Source organism: Akebia trifoliata, chromosome 6, assembly GCF_017979445.1.
Source record: "Akebia trifoliata isolate Shusen 1 chromosome 6, ASM1797944v1, whole genome shotgun sequence".
Classification (NCBI taxonomy): Eukaryota; Viridiplantae; Streptophyta; class Magnoliopsida; order Ranunculales; family Lardizabalaceae; genus Akebia; species Akebia trifoliata.
The window spans coordinates 10,192,381-10,197,824 of record NC_141380.1 but is presented as its reverse complement, the minus strand read 5'-3'; positions in this window follow the sequence as shown (position 1 = coordinate 10,197,824).

The following is a 5,444-nucleotide window of genomic DNA, read 5'->3' as shown; positions in this document are numbered from 1 at the left end:
AAGAAGAAATGAGGGAAGGACTAAGAAGAAAGAATAGGAGAGAAGAAGATGACGACGATACCTCAAGCTTCCAATGCCCTAACCGGTCAACAAAAATTCTGAAATGTTTTGTGTGAAACATTACAAAATGGGACGAAAGTTTAAACCATGGGGGTGCCAATAGAAGTTCCCTTGTTTTTTTTTTTCTAGATTTATGTTTTTTGGGGTTTAGGATTTTATGAGTCTAATCATAATTTTAAACAACTACAGAAATTGTTTGAACTAGTATAATAATGTTTTGTAATATTGAGATTATAATTTGAGGCAAACCTTTGTAATATTTGAAGACTGTGTTTTAATATTAAATTGGGTATGATAAACAATTTAATAAATTGGATTGTAATAAGTATTAGTTGATGTGCCAATAGAAACTCTCCCCTTAAAACACAGGGTCTGGTACGATAACTCATATTTTTTTACAAAAAATGCCTCCACGTACACATTCTTTAGTAAACACTTAAAACCTATTATTGAAAATTACAACTATCCTCCCTCCCAACTTTTCACTAATTGACCAAGGGAAAGAATTGTCCATTATCTCTATCAAATAACCACTAAAATTTACCATTGGAGCTTTTCACTAGCTGTTCTCACTTTCTCCTATTTTTCTTTATAATGTTTTAAAACTGTTTTTATATTCTTATCAATCTTAATATATTTCTCCTCCAATGTTATATATGTGGAAAATGTTAGTTAAAAATTCAATAATCACAAAAATTTTAGGGCATAGTGCTTAAAATTTACCCAATGTTGAGACTTGACACTAGAATGTATCTTGGGGTTGAGTCTCAACATTACCTATCATCGAACCTTGACGAAACATATGTTATAGTTATTTGTTGAGGTTGGGTGATAGGTAACGTTGAGACTCAACTTTGAGATACATTCCAGTGTTGAGTCTCAATGTAGTCACTATTGATCGTAGCGAGCCATGGTTGTATTCTTTTGTATATAATTTATTAAATAAAATATATGTACATTTTTTTAAAGTGTCAAATCTAAATTTTAAAAGATACAATATTTTTTACAAGAGGTACAGTAGGTGATGATGGTTTCAGATCATCAAATTTTTTTTTCTACAATGAAATATCTGACGGCCTTGAGCCATCAAATATGTATTTTTTTTCAAATTGTGAACTAAAGTAAAGTAAACGAAGCATACAACAATAAAATTTTGAGCATATTAGATATAATACAACATATTACGTTCTGGATCCACTCCAAATCCTCAGATATTTTTGAACTTGGAGTTCCCATTCCCACCCCGTTGTTACATCCGTTCCACGCTTTGATCACTAAGCCCATATCTACTGTAATGTGCATGACACCACATCATTTTATCACCCCTCTGTCTCTATTGTGTCACCCTAACACAACTCTTTTATTGCTAAGTCAGGCTAGAGTAACCTTAAGATTGTACCTCGTATCTCACTTTCATGACTTGGAAGTGTGTAAGAATCATAGATGCTTGATTCTTAAATGTCAAAAAAGCATCTATAATTCTTATACACTCCCAAGTCAGGAAAGTGAGATATGAGATATAATTTTGAGGTCACTTTGGCATTATTCTTTTTCTTAAGTGAGTAGCAATCACTTGATGCTCTTGATGTGACAATGCACAATTCATAAATCGTTTTTTTTTCAGGATAAACAAGAAAAAGATCTATGATATTGTATGTTGCCATGTCAAGAGCATCAGTTTTTTTGAGTCAGTTTATTGTTAGTCTTGGCAAATACTTTTTTACAGTAGTGATTCCCATTTGACACAGTCCATACAATCATCGTGTACACATTAGAAGATTAGATTCACTTATGGAATCTCAACTAAAAAAAAGTGCGAAATAAAAAACGTATGACAACTCCATTTACCTTATCCATGTGGAAGACTCTTCACACATCCCAAACTTGAATCAAGATATATCTTGTGTTAATTACGGACAATATCTGTACCATCCATATACTCATAAATGTTAATCATTGGATTTTGTGTTTATACAACGAAGATCATGTATTATTTTTTCATGAATCACCCCTTATATCATAGAGAAAGTTACTTAATAGACCATGTGATAGGGATGGGTTTCTAAATGCACCATGAATTTTTGGGTGGCATCTTAACAACTCAATTAGTAATCTTTCTTTCTTAATACCGCTTCCGTCCAATAAAATGGCAAACTCAAATCATAAAGATCAACAATTTAAATTGTTGATCTAAGCAATCCTTGTTCAAATGTTATGATCAACAATATATAATCATTGATCTCGATAATTGTAATGTCGATCTCAACAAAGAGAGCAATGGTTGATCTCAATGATATGAATTGTGGATCTGTTATTATTATTATTATTGATAATAGGAAATTACAATGAAAAGAAACAGGAAGGTCTAGGTGACCGACCCAAGAAAAAAATAATATAAAACAAGTGGATAATAATCTAAAATGATGTGAACATTTTCCCACCACATAAGGGAATCCTCGAAGGGAATCTCTTTGAAGATCTTGCACCAAAATAAGAGAAGACCAAGAATCAAAATATTAATTGTGGATCTCAACAATTAAAACCATTGCTTTCAACAACTAGATTATCAAGATACTGTGAAAAAATTAAGAGATATTTAAAAAGAAATCTCTCTCTTATGGTTGGTTAAGTAATTTTTCCTATATCATAAATAATGGGTATTTTATAAATGCCCCACATAAAATTGGTGATATTAGGTTTACCCCATTGACCATAATTCAAGGTTGCTTTTTCTCCATGATTTAACAATGAAATTTTGATTTAGTAATTTAAGTATTTGAAGAGCACTTAAAAAAAAGTCAAATTTCATCGTCAAATCATCGAGAAAATGCAACCTTGACTTACGGTAAATGGGATAAGCCCAATTTTGCATTTTGCAAGAAAATAAGTCTGATATCACCAATTTTACAAGAGGTATTTCTCAAATACTCTAATATGATATCACAGTCTTTGCAAAATGTTCTCATCTTTTTTTCTTATTTTCCTCCCCACATAAAATTGGTGATATTAGGTTTACCCCATTGACCATAATTCAAGGTTGCTTTTTCTCGATGATTTAACAATGAAATTTTGATTTAGTAATTTAAGTATTTGAAGAGCACTTAAAAAAAAGTCAAATTTCATCATCAAATCATTGAGACAATGCAACCTTGACTTACTGTAAATGGGATAAGCCTAATTTTGCATTTTGCAAGAAAATAAGTCTGATATCACCAATTTTACAAGAAGTATTTCTAAAATATTCTAATATAATATCACAGTCCTTGCAAAATGTTCTCATATTTTTTTCTTATTTTCCTCCCCCCCGCCAAAAAAAAAAAAAATTATTTTGTGTATTAATAAATTTTAGCCATTGGACTCAAACAATATATTTTATGGGAAAAATTACTTAATGGTCCTTGATGCTAACTTTTCTTTTTTATTAGTCCTTGACTTTTAGGGGTGAGCTAAATAGTCTATTTACTAAATCCCTATTTTCTAACCATCCCTCAAACCCATTTCCCTCCCTTTTAATAGTGAACTACGAAAATACCATTTTTCTATATAGAGATCATTTTTATTCTTCACCATTTTCATCCCAAAAAATTAGAATTTTTATATCTTGATCAAGTTTTGGAGACTCTATTCCAATAAATAGGATTTGAGAAGGATAAAGAAGTCATTTTCAAGCATTTGAAGATGTATATAAGAAAATTATGGGGCTTCAATTCTTTTACTTCATTTTTGGATGAAAATCGATCAAGGGCGGTTCTTTTGGTTTGAAATCATCTCTGCGAGTTGTTATGTCAAATTTTAAGTTGATCTTTCCATGTATTTTAGTTGAAAAAACTCAAAGAAACGAAAATATGTGGGTTTTACAATGTTGAGGACGATAATTTTTATTTTTGAATTTAATATTTTCATTATCAAGTTTAATATTTTTAAATTTTTTTGTTAAACTCAACAATAATTATTGTCGAGTTCGACAATAATTAAAATTAGGGGTGCAACTTGGTTCGGTTTGAGCTCAAATTGGAACCGAACCAACATAGGTCAGCTCTACTAGATAAGAACCAAAACCAAACCGTATTCCATTGGAATTAAACCAACCCAAATCGAAGTGAAGTTGGTTTGATTTGGTTCGGTTCTATGGGTTGCCAATATTCTGTAAATTGTAAGAAATGTTTTTTAATGAACAAAACAAACGTATAATAAACATAAAATTTCATACAATAAATCACTAATTTATCCATATAAAGTCATTGGTTTATCCATAAAGGATTATTAATCTATATCCAAACTCCTAAGATAATTCATAATAATAATTATATACATATACATTTATTTATTGCATAAGGATCCAGTTCTTGGTTTGGTTCGGGTTTTTTGTAACCCGAAATTGAATCGCAACTTATTTTAAATCAAACCAAACCACCCCAAAGCTATCGATTTTGTTCAGTTCTCGATTTGAACTGGACCAAGTAGCATCCCTAATTAAAATTAGTGAGCTCAATGATAAATAAAATTGATGAGGTCGACAATAATTATTGGTGAGCTCGACAATAAGTAAAATTGGGGAGGTTAACAATAATGATTAATGAGCTCGACAATAAAAATATTGAACTCGAAAATAAAAATTGTCAACCTAAATATTGTGAAATCCATCCGTTTTCATTTTTTCAAGTTTTCAAACTAAAATACATAGAAAAATTGACTTAAAACTTGAGATAATGACTTGTCTAGATGATTTCAAATCAAAAGAACCTATCTTGACTGATTTTCATAAAAAAATGAAGCAAAATAATTGAAAAATTCTTGTTTTTTACATACATCTTCAAAATACTTGAAAATGATTTATTCTTTTCCTTCTCAAATCCTTTTCATCGAAATGGAGTCATTAAAACTCAACTGAAATGCCAAAAATCTAATTGTTTTTTACGACAATATAACGAGTTTGAATGGTTATGACACTTTCGATAGTTCAAAAGTGATAAATGTCTAGAGTGTGACTCAAGGACTGATTAGAAAAGAGAGGGATTTACTAAATGGACTATTAAGTTAACCCTTAAAAGTTAAGGATTAATTAAAAAGAAAACCTTTGGCCAGGGACCATTAAGTAATTTTCCCATTTTTTTCATGATACTCATATTGTAACACGGCGTGTATATGGCCTCCACCAAGTTCGTGTTGAAAAATCTATGTCATAAAGTCTGACCATCAGGGTCAACTTTAATGTGTGTAGACCCACATTGTGGGATTTGATATCTATTATCCTTAAACATGACACGTGTCTTCAAGAGAATAGGAGTTAGCAACATTCCCAAATCCTGAAGTACAAGATACCCTCGGAAAATAAAAAAAATAAAAAAAAAAAGCCAAAAAACAGGAGAAAAAGAAATGGAGGT